Source organism: Hyla sarda, chromosome 2 (assembly GCF_029499605.1).
Source record: "Hyla sarda isolate aHylSar1 chromosome 2, aHylSar1.hap1, whole genome shotgun sequence".
Taxonomy (NCBI): domain Eukaryota; kingdom Metazoa; phylum Chordata; class Amphibia; order Anura; family Hylidae; genus Hyla; species Hyla sarda.
Genome location: NC_079190.1, coordinates 425,440,498 through 425,458,763, shown reverse-complemented (window position 1 = coordinate 425,458,763; position 18,266 = coordinate 425,440,498). Strand labels below are relative to the sequence as shown.

General features: G+C 42.6%; 1 long non-coding RNA gene across 1 annotated transcript in view; it reads left to right on the top strand.

Moving 5' to 3' along the window:
• LOC130356881 (uncharacterized) overlaps positions 1-18,266 on the top strand; it is a 118,283-nt gene that overhangs the window by 68,425 nt on the left and 31,592 nt on the right. Inside the window, exon 2 of the long non-coding RNA XR_008889023.1 lies at positions 787-953. This is a non-coding gene — a long non-coding RNA (uncharacterized LOC130356881). The remainder of the gene's footprint in view (positions 1-786; positions 954-18,266) is intronic.

Sequence of the window (18,266 nt, the reverse complement as noted above, 5' to 3'; positions counted from 1 at the left end):
GTATGATTACAACTATGCCAAATGTATATAATTTATGTTGTGCATTTGCATTATGATTGAATACAATTATAATTTTTTTATGTTTTTGTAAATTAAGCTGTGGGAGTTTTTACTGTGGACGGTAAACTGTATTTTCTATTGATATTATTCTGCGATAGATCCTTGCTTTTTGGCAGGCAAGTAACCAAAAAAATTACAAAAACACATCAATTTAATTCCCTTTAAATAGTTTATACGTGGCTTAAAGGGGGTACTCCGGTGGAAAACATTTGGTGCCAGAAAGTTAAACAGATTTGTAAATTACTTCTATTAAAAAATCTTTAACCTTCCAGTACTTTTTAGCAGCTGTATACTACAGAGAGAATACTTTCTTTTTGAATTTCTTTTTTGTCTTGTCCACAGTGCTCTCTGCTGACACCGGATGCTCATATCAGGAACTGTCCAGAGCAGGAGAAAATCCCCATTGCAAACCTATGCTGCTCTGGACAGTCCCTGACATGGACAGAGGTGTCAGCAGATGTGGACAAGACAAAAAAGAAATTCAAAAAGAAAGACTCTCCTCTGTAGCATACAGCTACTAAAAAGTACTGGAAGGGTAAAGATTTTTTAATAGAAGTCATTTACAAATCTGTTTAACTTTCTGGCACTAGTTGATTAAAAAAATAATAATAATCCACCAGAGTACCCCTTTAAATGGGCACCGTCAAAATCACAAACTTTTTATGTGTCGTACATCTTTGCAAAACATTAACCTTTCTATAAATGTATCTCTCTTTTTTTTTATAGAAATCATGGCTTACAAAGGACCACTAGGGGTACCCATAACATCCAGAACATAGTCCAAGAAGTTAGGACGAGACTACCACTCCAATGTGCTCACTCCTGTCCTGTTTATCAGATGCCCTAAGAGACCAAGCATTGCACACCAGACTCATGGAGGAAGTTAGTGCATGGTGAGTGAGGGCAAGCTCAGTGCTTTCCTAGGATACACCCCTTCCTGAGCAATGGATGTCAGAAGAGATTGATTTGTGAGACAAATACAGAAGCTAGACACATAAAAAAGACATGTAAAGTTACTGTATGACCTAGTATGTAACATAAATAAGCATTTTTTTATGACATAACAAGTATACTTAGGGTGCGTTCACACACTCTTTGTTTTTGCGGGTTTTCCGCTGCATATTTGAAAGGGTACGGGCGCTTCTCGGCTATCTGCAGCAGATTTTCCACTGAGGAATTCAGGCTGCGGAAAATCCGCCGCAAGGCCCATTGAAGCATCGTAAATTCCGCCGCGGTCAATCTGCTATGGACAGCCAAGAAGAGCCCTCCCCTTTCAAATACGCAGCGGAAAACTCGCAAAAACAAAGAGCGTGTGAACGCACCCTTAAATGACAACAAAGTGAAGGTAATGGAGATGTGATTACAAATTCCTGACCTCAGTCTCATAGAAATCTTAAGGGCAGAACTGGAAAAGCTGGTGCAAGCAAAGAGGTCTACAAACCTGACTTAGGCTACATTCACATTACAATTTTGCCATACTGTTTTGCATCAAGTTTTTTTTTTTTGCATAATATATGCCTTAAAAACCTCTCAAAATTGTATGCAAATGTGTGCTATAAATTTAAACTGCATACAGTTTTAACCCCATACCGCAAATAAACGTGAATGTACTTCCACTGTGGGCTCCCGAAGTATGACGCGCTCAGCAGGTGAGCGCACATCATACCCGGTGGGTCCCGGTTGCTATCAGCAACCGGGACCCACGGCTAATGCCGGACATCACCCTTAGGTAGCACTATGAGGGGGTTTATATAATGATCAGCCCCTCCCACAAATACAGCCCTTTGGGCTTTATACTTGTGTTCATGGCTTCCCATAAGAGAGACGTACTTACCCAACCTGTAACCTATAAGTGGTGTGAGGTGTGGCAAAACCACGTGTATTGAGGGCACACCTATAGAGGGCAAAAGACAAGCCAAAATAGGTAAATCATTTCAATTATTAGGGCTGTTACCCGGCATTAACCATAAAAGCGGTTAATTCCATTGCCGGTTAGCTCAGTGGGCTGATCTGAACTGCTGAGGTGAAACCGCGGCATCCCGATCAGCTGAGAGGACAGGGGACGGTCTCTTTCCTTCTTCCATCCTATCCGATCGTCGCTCTATTGCTCCATGCCTGAGATCCAGGCAGGAGCAGTGGAGCGACGATAAAACTGATCAATGCTATGCTATGGCATAGCACTGATCAGTGTCTGCAATCAAGGTATTGCATGTTATCATACCCTATGGGGGCTATAACATTGCAAAAAAAAAAAAGTGTAAAAAAGAGTTCATAAATGTGATTTAACTCCTTCGTTGTAAGGGGTTAAAAGTTTACCCTAATAAAAGTTTGAATCACCCCCCTTTTCCCATAAAAAAAATATATGTAAACAAAAATAAACATAAACATATGTGCTATCGCCGTGTGCATAAAAGTCCGATCTATAATAATATAGTGTTAATTAAACCGCTCGGTCAATGGAGTATACGTAAAAAATTCCAAACTCCAAAATTGCGTATTTTGGGTCATTTTGTATACCCCCAAAAAATGTATAAAAAGCGAACAAAAAGTCCAATCAAAACCAAAATCATACCAAAAAAACTTCAGATCATGGTGCAAAAGATGAACCCTCGAACCGCCCCGTATGCCAAAAAATTTAAAAGACAAGGGGTCAGAAAATAACAATTTTATCATACAAATTTTGGTGCATGTAATTATAATTTTTTTTGTAGTAAAATAAAATCAAACCTATATAAATATAAATTGGGTATCCTTGCAACCGTTTGGACCTACAGAATAAATTTAAGGTGTCAATTTTACAGAAAACTGCACTGCGTAGAAACGAAAGGCACTAAAAATGACAAAATGGCATTTAAAAAAAAAAATTCTGGTTTTGACGTAGAGTCAGCGTCAGTTAAATAAAAAAAAAAGTATATGTTTTTGGGATTAAAGAGGTTATCCACATAACGTGATTTTAGTACTTACCTGCTGTTACTGCCTGCGCTCCGGCTGCACATGTCGGCTGTGAGTGCATTGTCCCTACTTCCGGCAGGGCTGGGATGCGCATCGCGGGACGCGCCCGCATGCGAATCCCGGCCTGTCACTCACCCTGTACTGCTTCCGCTTCCGCTCCTGTGTCTCGGCCCTGTCGCGCACGCCCCCGTCTCCTAGGGCGCATGCGCGATGGAGCTCTGAGATTTAAAGGGCCAGTACGCCCTTAATTACTGTATGCACCTGACACTAACTAATAAAGTCCCTGCACCTCCCACACTTCCCTGCCGGATCTTCAGTGCCATTTGCCTGAGAGAAAGCGTACCCTTATCCTGTTTGCCATTCCCGTGTTTCCAGACCTTCCTGCTTCGTTTTTTGACTATGAACCTTTGCCGCCTGCCTTGACCTTCTGCTACGCTTGACTACGCTACAGCCTCATCCTTCTGTATCTCGCCTTGCCCAGTTACCTGTGTGGTCGAGCCGTGTCGGGGGTAGCGACCTGGTTGTCGCCTGCCGCAGCAAGCCCATCCTGCCTTGCGACGGGCTCTGGTGAAAACCAGCGGCACCTTAGACTCCGCTCCCCGATATAGTCCGAGTCATCAGCCACACAGGTGGAGGATCCACTTCCAGCTTCGTGACAGCCTCCACCCAGGTGCATGACACCTGCCAGAACTAGGTATTTCCTGTTGGATTTTGTTCTCAAAACTACACATCCCACAGTTCCATGCTTGAAAGTTTGAGGTCACTTTCCTTCCTCCCACACATCAGCCACCCTACCCATTGAAACACAGTGTTTTCTAACCAGGAGGCCTACAGCTGTTGCAAAATTGAAGCAGGACAGGCTCCCTCTGATTGCCTGACTAGTGATGTCAGGTCTCGATGTACTGCAACCTGGGAAATCCCAAGACATGAGTCATTTTGTATGCTGTTAAAAATAAATATTGGGGCGATATTCACAGAAGAATTGTGAGACAACCGTGACACACAGGTACAGACACTATATTATGAACTACACTAACTTCACAGCCCCTGTAGCATAGTCAAATAAAAAATAATAATCTTGGAATACCCCTTTAACACTTTCTTGCAATAAAGTTCAAACCAAAGTAGGTGTGGTTTGCCATGTGCAAGGAAAAAACATATCCAAAAACCGTATGCCACCATAGACCCATGTTTTTCAATGACTTCAATGTTAAAAAAAAAGAAACTTATACGGTTCATATACGGTTTTTAAACAGAACACAAAACCATAGTAGACTGCTATTTTGTGTATGTTAAAAAAATGCACAAAACTGTACACGACCAAAAATGTATACAACCAAATACTTCTTGTTGCATATGTTTTTGCATGGGAGGTCTATGTTTATGGTTTTCTATGCGGTTGTACACGGTTTTCCTTTACAAACCGTATACCGGAACCATATAGCAAAATCTTGATGTGAATGCAGCCTTAAATCAGTTTTGCCAGGAGGAATGGGACAGAATTCCTGCAATTAATAGTGAGAAGCTTGTGGAAGGTTTCTCAGAATGTCTGACCTACCTTTTACATTTTAACCTGTTAAGGAATAAGGTCGTACAGGTATGCCCATGCAACCCCCATACTTAAGGACCAAGGGTGTACCTGTACGCCCTGAATCCTTCAATGGCTTTGAAGAGCAGTGAATGTTGGCTACTATCAGTAGCCTTACACTTACTGCTTCTGCGACAATCACAGCATCTAAAGTGAAAGTGGAAGATGGTGGTAGCTCAGTGGAGCTCACAGAACCCCCGCAATGTGATTGCAGGATTTCTGTAAGCTGAAATAGCGGGGGAGGATCCCCTGTCTCCTGCAGCCCGATTGCCGATTCAGTGATGTAGCCTTGCTTAGCCAGGCTATATCAGTGGATTGCCAATCTTACTGTGTAATGCTATGCCATAGGCATAGCATAATACAGAAAATGCAATCTATTGATTGCATATACAAGTCCCCTATGGGGACTTAAAAAGTGTAAAATAAAGAATAAAAAAAGTTTTTAAAATCATATAAAACCCCCTCACCTAATAAAAAATTTAATCCCCCTTATTTTCCCATTTTACAAAAAAAATAAAACACCAAAAATACAGATTTTTTTTTATCACAACATATATTTAAATGTTTTTTTTTAAGAAAAAGTGATCAAAAAGTCCCATGAAAACAAAAATGGTAAAGATAAAAACTACAGATTACGGTGCAAAAAATGAGCCGTCATACATCCCTGTATACGGAATAATAAAAAAGTTATAGGCGTCAGAAAATGACAATTTTATGCATACCAATTTTGAAATTAAAGTTAGCATTTTTTAAAACAGTACAATAACTTTAAAAAAAACTATATAAATTGGGTATCATTTTAATCGCATCAACCTACAGACGACTAAAGATAACGTATACTTTTTTTTTACCATGAAGAGCACTGTGTAAAGCCAAACCCCCCAAAAGTTGCAAAATTGCAGTTTTCTTATAAATTTCTGCCTGCAAATATTTTTTTTTGTTGCACCGTACACTTTATGGTAAAATGAAAGATGTCATTACAGAGTACAATTGTTAAAAAAATAAAAAAGCCGTCATATGAGTTTGTAGGTAAAACTAAAAGAGTTATGATTTTGAAAGTAGAGGAGGAAAGAACAAAAATGCAAAAATGAAAATTGACCCGGTCCTTAAAGGGGTACTCCGGTGAAAAACAATTTTTTTTTTTTTAATAAAATGGTGCCAGAACGTTAAACAGATTTGTAAATTACTTCTATTTAAAAATCTTAATCCTTCTGTTACTTATCATCTGCTGTATGTTCCGCAGGAAGTTTCTTTTCTTTTTTAATTTCTTTTCTGTCAGACCACAGTGCTCTCTGCTGACACCTCTGTCTCAGGAACTGTCAAGAGTAGGAACAAATCCCCATAGAAAACCTGTTCTGCTCTTGACAGTTCCAGAGACAGACAGAGGTGTCAGCAGAGAGCATTGTGTTCGGACAGAAAATAAATGTAAAAAGAAAAGAACTTCCTGTGGAGAATACAGCAGCTGATAAGTACTGGAAGGGTTAAGATTTTTTAAATAGAAGTAGTTTAAAAATCTAATAAAAAAGGGAGTTGGGGGGGCTCACACTAATAGTTTAAACAAAGTATATGCCGAGGTTTCTGCGTTACATGTAACCCCACGTGTAGAAAATGAATACAATGAAAGTAGGAAGAGTTGCAGACCTCAAAGTATATACTTACTATATAAAATGTGGTGCAATAGATCACTAGGTTTGCAAAGTGTAGATGGTGGTTTAAAAATTGATTATATAATGAAAGGGTGTGATAAATGAAAAAATAGGAGTATGGTAAAATTAAATATTAAATGTACAGACTGGTTGTACAGTGACCCCCCGACATACGATGGCCCCGACATATGATCAGAGGCCATCGCATGTCGATGTCAGCATCGACATACAATGCTTTTTTATGTCGGGGCCATCGCATTAATATTAGTATATAAAATTAACAGTAAAATAGCAAAAAAAATAATTATAATTAAAAAAAGTATCATAAAAAAGTTTCATAAAAAAGTTATATAGCAGCCACCTCTGTTGAACTCTGTTATATTTAGTCAACTCCAGCCGTTTCTGTTATCTAACCTGTATTAGCGGCAGTCTTAGAGTAACAGTGGCAATTAGATGGTGTTATAATCCAGGAAAGGAAATAATGTAACAGGTAAAGATCCTGTTTAACTTTCTGGCACCAGTTGATTTAAAAAAAATTGTTTTTCACCGGAGTACCCCTTTAAGGCAAAAATTGGCTTGGTCCATAAGGCTGGGTTCGCACTGCGGAATATCCACCCGGGGATTCCGAGGACCGCGCGGGCACTGCAGTCTCCAATAGACTGCAATGTGTTCCATGAGTATTTCCGCCTGAAGAATGAGCAATGCCATTTTCAGGCGGAAATTTCCAAGCGGATTTTACATTTCACAAATTCCGCTTCACAAATTCCGAAGTGTGAATTTGTGATCGGAAACCCATTCATAACACTATACCTTTTAGTAAGCGGAATTTCTGCCTGCAATTTCAAAGCGGAACTGCAGGCGGAAATTCCGTAGTGTGAACCTAGCCTAAGGGGTTAAAGCCAATGCTACCAGATACTAACCATGGGTATGTAAACTTCTTAGCCACTGGGAATGAAAGAGATAAATAACTAAAATAAATAATTGCCTCTAGTATTATTCTGATATTTAACATTCTTCAAATATAACTAACCTAACAGAGGGAATGTGCACTATATATAGGGCCGGCTCGCGCGGCCCTGCTACCCAGGGCGCGCGCCGTCTATGGTAAATTTAAAGGGCCAGCGCACCAATAATTGATGCGCTGGTTCCTGATTTCCCCACTGTGTCCCTGCCTATTTAAGAGCTCTTTCCCTTCCTCCCCTGCCAGAGCCGTTTTTTTCTTTGTCTTTAAAAAAGATGGTTCTCTCCGCCCCTGCATTGACTACAGAGGACTTAACAGGATCACCATCAAGAACCGCTATCCTCTGCCCCTGATCTCAGAACTGTTTGATCGTCTCAGAGGGGCTAAGATCTTTACCAAATTGGATCTTCGTGGGGCTTATAACCTGATCCGCATCCGAGAAAGAGATGAATGGAAGACGGCCTTTAACACTAGGGATGGACACTTCGAGTATCTGGTTATGCCCTTCGGTCTCTGTAATGCTCCTGCGGTCTTCCAGGAATTTGTTAACGATATCTTCCGGGACTTGCTTTATACCTGTGTGGTAGTATATTTGGATGATATCCTTATATTCTCCTCTAACCTGGACCAGCACCGGGCTCATGTTCGTCAAGTCCTCACTCGTCTTAGAAGAAACCGCCTGTGTGCCAAGATTGAAAAATGTCTCTTTGAACGTTCCTCCTTGCCATTTCTCGGGTACATCATCTCTGCTCAGGGACTGCAAATGGATCCTGCTAAGCTTTCCTCAGTTCTGGATTCGCCACGCCCCACTGGACTCCGGGCCATACAAAGATTCTTAGGTTTTTGCCAACTACTACAGGCAATTTATTCCACATTATTCTACCCTGGTGGCTCCCATAGTGGCATTAACCAGAAAAGGAGCTAATCCCAAGACCTGGCCTCCTGAGGCTGAAGAGGCCTTCCAGTCCCTGAAATCCGCCTTTGCTTCTGCTCCGGTTCTGTCCAGGCCTGACCCCTCCAAACCATTCCTTCTTGAGGTGGACGCATCCTCGGTGGGAGCCGGAGCTGTGCTCACCCAGAAGTCGTCCAAGGGTAAGACCATAACCTGCGACTTCTTTTCTAAAACTTTTTCCTCCGCTGAAAGGAACTACTCCATAGGGGACAGAGAACTGTTGGCTATTAAACTGGCCCTTGAGGAATGGAGACATCTTCTTGATGGTGCTCCTCACCCAGTGAACATTTTCACGGACCATAAGAACTTAGCCTACCTCCAGTCTGCCCAGAGACTGAACCCCCGTCAAGCCCGTTGGTCCCTGTTTTTCGCCCGCTTCAACTTTGAGATTCATTTCCGTTCTGCTGCCAAGAACATTAGGGCTGATGCCCTTTCTCGCTCTTCTGACGTTGTGGGGGACTTACCTTCTCCCCAACACATTATCCCACCTGAACGTCTCATCTCTGTGGCTCCCACGGACTTGCGCCTACTACCTCCTGGCAAGATCTACATTCCTCCTCGTAAACAGTTACAGATTCTCAAGTGGGGCCACGCTTCCCTTTTTGCAGGTCATCCTGGGGTCAAGAAGACTCTTCACCTAATTTCTCAAAGGTACTGGTGGCCCTCTCTGGAGAGAGACGTCACCGAATTCGTTCAATCCAGCATGGTCTGTGCTCGTGACAAGGTTCCTCGTCAGAGACCAGCCGGCCTTCTTCTGCCCCTTCCTGTGCCTGAGACCCCCTGGTCTCACATAGCTATGGACTTTATTACTGATCTTCCCTCCTCACGTGGTATGACAGTCATTTGGGTTGTGGTGGACCGGTACTCGAAGATGGCTCACTTTGTGCCCCTGCCTGGTCTTCTGTCCGCGCCTGAACTAGCCAAACAGTTTTTTCTTAACATCTTCCGCCTCCACGGTCTTCCCAGACACATCGTCTCGGACCGTGGAGTGCAGTTTGTTTCCAAATTCTGGAGGGCTCTCTGGTCAACTCGGAGTCAATTGGACTTTTCCTCCTCGTACCATCCACAGTCCAATGGTCAAATGGAGCAAATCAACCAAATCCTGAGAGACTATCTCCGTCATTTTGTGCTTTTCCGTCATGACGATTGGTTGAATCTACTCCCGTGGGTGGAGTTTTCTTATCATTTCAAGCCATCCTCTGCCTCCAACAAATCTCCGTTTTTTGTGGTGTATGGTCGTCATCCCCTGCCACCTCTGCATCTAACCACAACTTTCTCTTCTGTACCTGCTGTCGAAGATCTTCTTCAAGACTTCTCTTCCATTTGGCAAGAGACCCACTCAGCTCAGCTCAAGGCTTCGAGCCATATGAAGATCCAGGCCGATAAGAGTTGCAGATCTCCTCCAGAATTCCGTCTTGGGGACAAGATGTGGCTTTCTTCTAAGTACGTCAGATTCAAGGTACCAAGTTACAAGCTGGGCCCTCGTTTCTTGGGTCCCTTCAAGGTCAAAAGCCGCATTAATCAGGTTTCCTACCAGCTCCATCTTCCTCCCTCCCTTCGTTTCCATAACTCTTTCCATGTCTCCCTCCTTAAACCCGCTGTCTTTAACCGCTTCTCTCCCAAACTTCTTTCTCCCTCCCCTGTCGCTGGTACCTCTGACATCTTCACGGTCAAAGTAATTCTAGCTTCTAAGTTCTCCCGGGGGGAAATAATTTTTTTGGTTGATTGGGAGGGCTGCGGTCCTGAGGAAAGGTCGTGGGAGCCTGAGAGTAACATCTTGGACCTCAGCCTCATTCTCAACTTTCTTGGTAGCAAGAAGAGGGGGAGACCTAAGGGGGGGGTACTGTTACAGCGAGCGCTCCGATCCCCGCCTCCGGATCGGAGCACCTGCTGCCTACCTCTGTTGCCCCCGGTCCCCGGCGTCTCCCGGTCAGAGACACCGACCGGGAGCGCGGGTCCTACTGTCCCAGGGACGCGGCTGGCCACCGCTCACGCGCCGCGTCCCCCTCCTTCTCACCTGCGCTCCGGCGCACTGCGGGCCCATCCTCGGCATTCCGGCTCGCACGGCCCCGCTCCCCAGGGCGCGCGCGTGCCGTCTATGGTAAATTTAAAGGGCCAGCGCACCAATAATTGATGCGCTGGTTCCTGATTCCCCCACTGTGTCCCTGCCTATTTAAGAGCTCTTCCCCTTCCTGCCCTTGCCAGATCTTTGTGCCTAGTGCCATTTTGAAAGCGTTCCCTACAGTTGTGTATTGCCTTGCTCATTGCCGTACCCGTTGCTATTGTCCTCTCGCCTGTGAACCTTTGCCGCCTGCCCTAACCTCTGCTACGTCCGACCATGCTTCTGCCTTCTCCTTTGTACTTCTCCTGTCTCAGCAGTCAGTGAGGTTGAGCCGCTACCAGAGGACACGACCTGGTTGCTACTGCCGCAGCAAGACCATGCCGCTTTGCGGCGGGCTCTGGTGAAAACCAGTAGCAACTTAGAACCGATCCTCCGGTACGGTCCACGCCAATCCCTCACTGACACAGAGGATCCACCTCCAGCCTGCCAATCCTGACACAATCACAAAGTAGTCCCATGGCAGGACTAAAATAATAGGGAAAAAGAAGTAAAATGAAGTGTTGAAAACATTTCCTTAAAGTGGTACTCCTGTGGAAACTTTTTTTTTTTTTAAATCAACTGTTGCTAGAAAGTTAACGGCAAACAGATTTGTAAATTATGGTAATAGTAGAAAAACGATGCACTCACCGCAGTAGCAGGTACAAAAACTTCTTATTTATTCAAGACCGATGAAGAGACATAAAACCAGCGTGTGGAGGGCAGGCAGTGCAGGACGCCGCCGGCGTGACGGTAACAGCCGTTTCACCCGCGCATGCGGGCTTCTTCAGACCACACCTGTCAGTGACGCCAGGACAGGTAAATACCCGCCCTGTGCCGCGTCACTGGTCAGGTGTTACAAAGAAATCATGTGAATAAAAACATGATAAAAACATTAACACAGGTAATGCAAAACAGTATAATATTTACAAAAAACAAAAAAAAATCAATCTTGTCATTAAGGCCCAGGGGCCCCTGGGCCATAGTGCAGAGTATCTAGACCGCTTCGGCTTTTAGCAGGCGTTTTTTTCTATCCATACCCTCTACTACTGGGATTTTTTCCAGACCGAAAAACTTTAGGGATGCAGGATTACCTCCGTGCGATTCATGGAGGTGTTGGATCACACGGGGGGAACCCTTCATTGATTTCAATGAATATAAGTGCTCTCGGAACCGTGTGTGCATTGGGCGAGTGGTACTGCCCACATAAAACCGCCCGCACTGATACACCATTGCATACACCACAAAAGTGGTGCGGCAGCAGATAAAGTCCCTAACTGTGATGTCTACACCCCCCAAAGTATAACTGGGCCTGGCATCTAACTGGTGGCACCACTTGCAATTGCCACATTTGTGGTTACCATTAGGTATAGATTTTTTTAACCAGTTCTCATTTTTCTTTTGGCAGTACTTGCTCTTGGTTAGTATATCTCCCAAATTAGGGACCCGTTTGAATGCAACAATCGGTTTCTGTATACTGTAATCCACTAAGGCGGGATCCTTTTGAATAAGGTACCAATTTTTTTCTATTGTTTGTTTGATGATATTAGACAAAGTGCTATGTTGGAAAACAAAACAGAATCTAGAGGATTTAGTTGTTAAATTTTTTTGCATGTGTTTTTTAGTTATTAATAATAAGGCATCTCTATCTTGGCATCTAGCTTTCGAGTATGCAGCCTCTAAGGCTGCCTTGGGGTAACCTCTACTTAATAATGTCATGGTAAGGCTATCTGCCTGCATATCATAAGACTCCAAAGTACTATTAACCCTACGAAGCCTCAAATACTGCCTATAGGGCATTGCTTTTTTAACATGCGGCTGGTGATAACTGGTGTAGTGAAGCAGGGAATTCCCTGCTGTAGGTTTTCTATACCCTATTGTTTGTAATTTGTTATCACTAATTTTTACCAATACATCTAAAAATTCAATTTAGCTGTCACTTACTTTGTATGTAAAGTGTAAGTTCATATCATTTGTCACGTACAAAAAATCAACAAAAGAAACAAAGTCTTTCTCTGGTCCTGTCCAAACGATGATAACATCATCTACAAACCATACATAATCCAAAATAAAATGGCGGTATGGGTTGACTTCTGAAAAGACAAATCTTTTTTCTAACACTGCAACATACAGGTTAGCTAAGGTGCATGCTACGGGTGTCCCCATAGCTACACCACTTCTCTGTGTATACCATACTTCATTAAACTGGAAAATATTGTTGGACAGTACCAGAGAAAGACCCTCTAATATGAACTCCCTAAACTCCAAACTTCTGTCTGGACCCTGGAGTAACTCCGCTATACAGGAAACAGCCATATCTTGGTTGATATTTGTATATAGGCTCTCTATATCAATACTACACAGTAAACTGCCAGGTTGCCAAGGGATTTTGTTAATTACTCCCAAAAACTCATTTGTGTCCTTGACTAAAGATAGTATTGATTTTAAGCTGGGATGGAGCAACCAGTCAATATACCTAGATAGTGGGTCGTCCGGGTGGGGTCTCCAACGTTTTATGTATTTTGGGAAGAAAGTACCACTGTGGGTACTTAGGAGTTACAGGGAGGAGTTTAGTTGCCATCGCATTAGAAATGACGCCTCGCTCACTGGAGGCACACTGATTAGAAAATACTGAGTTAGATAACAGAACCTAACTGAAGATTTTCCAACCAGCAAGTGCATGTTGGGAGCTGGAGGTTTGCCCCCCCCACATGTGAATGTACAGGGTACATTCACACAGGCGGGATTACAGTTAGTTTCCTGATTTAAGTTTGAGGTGCGGCAAATTTGACACCGCAGCGCAAACTCCTAGCAGGAAACTCACCGTAAACCCCCGCCAGTGCGAACGTACCTTAAAAACACTACACTACACTAACACATAATAAAGGATAAAATGCTACATATACACCGCCCCCCCAATAAAAATGAAAAAACGTATCGTGCGGCAGTGTTTCCAGAACAGAGCCTCCAGCTGTTGCAAAACAACAACTCCTGGCATTTCCGGACAGCCACTGACTGTCCAGGCATGCTGGGAGTTTAGCAACAGCTAGAGGCACCCCGTTTGGGTATCACTGGCATAGAATACCCCTATGTCCACCTCTATGCAATCCCTAATGAAGGCTGGGTTCACACCACGTTTTGTACTTACGATTCCCGTATACGGCTGGGGGTGGGGGGGGGGAGGTGGGGGTTAATCGCGGCGCCCACATTCAGCCGTATACGGGGACCGTATTTAATGCATGTCTATGAGCCGACCGGGGTGAACCGCAGCCTCCGGTCGGCTGTGTTTTTGGCCGTATGCGGTTTCCCGACCGCAGGCAAAAACGTGGTCGACCGTGTTTTTGCCTACGGTCGGGAAACCGCATACGGCTGAAAACGCAGTCAACCGGAGACTGCGGTTCACTCTGGTCGGCTCATAGACATGCATTAAATACGGTCCCCGTATACTGCTGAGTGCGGGCGCCGCGATTAGCCCCGCCCCCTCCCCCCAGGGGACCGTAAGAACAAAACGTGGTGTGAACCCAGCCTTAGTCCTCAAATGCGCATGGCGCTCACTTCGGAACCCTGTTGTATTTCAAGGAAACAGTTTAGGGCCACATATAGGGAATTTCCGTACTTGGGAGAAATTGCATTACAAATTTAGTGGGTCTTTTTCTCCTTTTACACCTTATGATAAGGAAAAGTTGGGGTCTACACCAGTCTGTTTTGTATTGTAAAAAGAACAAAATTTTTACACTAACATGCTGGTGTTGCCCCATACTTTTTATTTTCACAAGAGGTAAAAGGAAAAAAAGACCACAAACTTTGTAACACAATTTCTCCTGAGTACAGAAATACCCCAGATGTGGGTGTAAAATGCTCTGCGGACGCACAACAAGGCTCAGGAGTGAGAGCGCAATATGTACATTTGAGGCCTAAATTGGTGATTTGCACAGGAGTAGCTGATTTTACAGCGGTTCTGACATAGACAACATCCTTGAGGGTGGCCCAATGCCCCCAGTGGCACAGTGCAGACCTGAACAGACCAATAGGATCCAATAATATCCTGTTGGTTGCACTAATGTTGCACTTGGGTTGCCAAGCAATGTGGCATAACTGCCTAAAATATGTAGGAGAATGGTGCTGGATCATGCAAGACCTACCTATCCGATATCAGCTATATGTTTGTAATAAATGCTTTATATAAACTTGCCATTAGTTATGATAAATGTATCACACTGTTTGTAAGATACAATGTTTACAGTTGTCTTTGGATCTTCAGTCACAGATCTCTAGTGGCAGCTTGGGTGGGAAGGAAATGCATGTGTTCTATGTATAATTAGCAGGGTGTTCTACATGGGTGTTGACTTGGTTGGCTCTTTAAATCAGTGCCAAGAATAGAATAAAAAAAAAGGCTTAATTAAATCAGGAGAGGCCAAAACAAGCTAATTGTGTATGAATATATATATATTATTAATGCATCATCCGATTGTATTGCGAAACAATAGAATTTAGTCATTAAACTTAAAACTGATATTTTGTTAAAAACAAATGTTTTAGACTATCCAGATGTTTAAAATTATTATATTAATATTAATCCAAGGAAAGTTTTATACGTTGTCAGTTTACTTGGAATACCAACAATTTATTTGTATTTTATATTGAATTAAGCAAAAGAGGAGAACAGAAATGTGCTCAAACATTTAAAATAACAACAACTGAAAACCTTGATTCTTGATGTATAAAAAAATTTCAGCTAATTTGAGATTATGGTATTTTTAGCATATTATGCACTGTTTTTATGCTTTTATATGTAAATATACAGTCTCACAAATGTGAGTCCACCCCTCACATTATTTAAATATTTGAATATATCTTTTCATGTGACACTGAAGAAATTACCTACTACAATTTGAGTGTACAGCACCGCGGAATATGTGTGCCCTATATAAATAAAGAGTTTTTATTAATATCTAAAGTAGTGAGTGCACAGCCTGTATTACAGTTTTTAACTTTGCCCTTAAAATAACTCAACAAACGGTCATTAACCCCTTAAGGATGCTCCCATTTTTTACCTTAATGACAGGGCCCCATTTTTTACATCTGGCATATGTCTCTGTAAGTGGTAATGACTTTAGAATCCTTTTACTGAGTAAAGTGATCAGTGAAAAATTTTTGTTGACACATGCAGCATTTTTTTTGTGAAACTGGAAAATATTGTGAAAAACTGGAACATTTCTGGTGTTTTTTAAATTATTTTTTATGGCGTTCACTGTGCAAAAATGATATTATATTTATTCTGTTGGTTGGTTCAATTTTGATGATACCCAATCCTTTTCACAACAAAATAATTTTTTTTCTAAAGGAGGCCAAACAGCCTCCACTATACAGCTTTGGTAATCCTTCTACACTCACCCTCTGCCGGGGGGGGGGCAGTCTGGGGGGGGGGGATGGGGGGGTTAATATCTGAACCTTGGCAACTAAAGTAAGTATATCCCTAAGTGGCAAAGTCTAAATTGTGCCCAAATATCCATTTTCCCTTATGACTCATTAGTGTTACCAGGTCTCGGTTGTGAATGGGGAACAGAGGTCTTAACCCCTTAAGGACCGGGGTTTTTTCCGTTTTTGCATTTTCGTTTTTTGCTCCTTGCCTAAAAAATCATAACTCTTTCAATTTTGCACCTAAAAATCCATATGATGGCTTATTTTTTGCGCCACCAATTCTACTTTGTAATGAAGTTAGTCATTTTGCCCAAACATCTACGGTGAAACAAAAAATCATTGTGCAACAAAATTGAAAAAAAAAACACCGTTTTGTAAATTTTGGGGGCTTCCGTTTCTACGTAGTACATTTTTCGGTAAAAATGATACCTTATCTTTATTCTGTAGGTCCATACGATTAAAATGATACCCTACTTATATAGGTTTGATTTTGTCGTACTTCTGGAAAAAATCATAACTACATGCAGGAAAATTAATACGTTTAAAATTGTCATCTTCTGACCCCTATAACTTTTTTATTTTTCCGTGTATGGGGCGGTATGAGGACTCATTTTTTGCGCCGTGATCTGAAGTTTTTAACGGTACCATTTTTGCGTTGATAGGATTTATTGATCGCTTTTTATTCATTTTTAAATGATATAAAAAGTGACCCAAAATGCACTATTTTGGACTTTGGAATTTTTTTGCGCACACGCCATTGAACGAGCGGTTTAATTAATTATATATTTTTATAATTCGGACATTTCCGCACGCGGTGATACCATATATGTTTATTTTTATTTACACTGTTTTTTTTTTTTATTGGAAAAGGGGGGTAATTCAAACTTTTAATAGGAGAGGAGTTAAATGATCTTTATTCACTTTTTTTTTTCCCACTGTTTTTTTGCAGTGTTATAGGTCCCATAGGGACCTATAACATTGCACACACTGATCTTCTATGTTGATCACTGGTTTCTCATAAGAAACCAGTGATCAACGATTCTGCCGCATGACTGCTCATGCCTGGATCTCAGGCACTGAGCAGTCATTCTGCGATCGGACAGCGAGGAGGCAGGAAGGGGCCCTCCCGCTGTCCTGTCAGCTGTTCGGGATGCCGCGATTAGCCGCGGCTATCCCGAACATCCCGACTGAGCTAGCCGGCCACTTTCACTTTTGCTTTTAGCTCAGCTCTGAGCGCGCGGCTAAAGGGTTAATAGCGCGCGGCACCGCGATCGGCGCTGCGCGCTATTAGAGGCGGGTCCCGGCTTCACTATGACGCTGGGCCTGCTGTGATATGACGCGGGGTTACTGTGTTATAACCCCGCGTTATATCAGGAGAGCAGGACCAAGGAGTTAAAGGGGTACTCCGGTGGAAAACTTTTTTTTTAAATCAACTGTGCCAGAAAGTTAAACAGATTTGTAAATTACTTCTATTAAAAAATCTTAATCCTTCCAGTACTTATTAGCTGCTGAACACTACAGAAGAAATTATTTTCTTTTTGGAACACAGAGCTCTTTGCTGAATCAAGAGCACAGTGCTCTCTGCTGACATATCTGTCCATTTTAAGAACTGTCCAGAGTAGGAGAAAATCCCCATAGCAAACATATGCTGCTCTGGACAGTTCGAAAAATGGACAGAGATGTCAGCAGAGAGCACTGTGCTTGTGATGTCAGCAGAGAGCACTGTGTTCCAAAAAGAAAAGAATTTCCTCTGTAGTATTCAGCAGCTAATAAATCCTGGAAAGATTAAGATTTTTTAATAGAAGTAATTTACAAATCTGTTTAACTTTCTGGCACCAGTTGATTAAAAAAAAAAAAAAAACCTTTAACCCCTTAACGAAGCAGGACGTATATTTACGTCCTGCGCCGGCTCCCGCGCCGCGATCCCGCATCATATCGCTAATCAACGGCCGGGACCCGCGGCTAATACCACACATCGCCGATCGCGGCGATGTGCGGTATTAACCCTTTAGAAGCGGCGGTCAAAGCTGACCGCCGCTTCTAAAGTGAAACTGAAAGTATCCCGGCTGCTCAGTCGGGCTGTTCGGGCACCGGGAGGGCTCTTACCTGCCTCCTCGGTGTCCGATCGACGAATGACTGCTCCGTGCCTGAGATCCAGGCAGGAGCAGTCAAGCGCCGATAATGCTGATCACAGGCGTGCTAATACACGCCTGTGATCAGGATGAGAGATCAGTGTGTGCAGTGTTATAGGTCCCTATGGGACCTATAACACTGCAAAAAAAAAGTAAAAAAAAAGTGTTAATAAAGGTAATTTAACCCCTTCCCTAATAAAAGTTTGAATCACCCCCCTTTTCCCATAAAAAAATAAAACAGTGTAAAAAAAAAAAATAATAAACATATGTGGTATCGCCGCGTGCGTAAATGTCCGAACTATAAAAATATATCATTAATTAAGCCGTACGGTCAATGGCGTACGCGCAAAAAAATTCCAAAGTCCAAAAAAGCGTATTTTGGTAACTTTTTATAACATTAAAAAATGAATAAAAAGTTATCAAAAAGTCAGATCAAAACAAAAATCATACCAATAA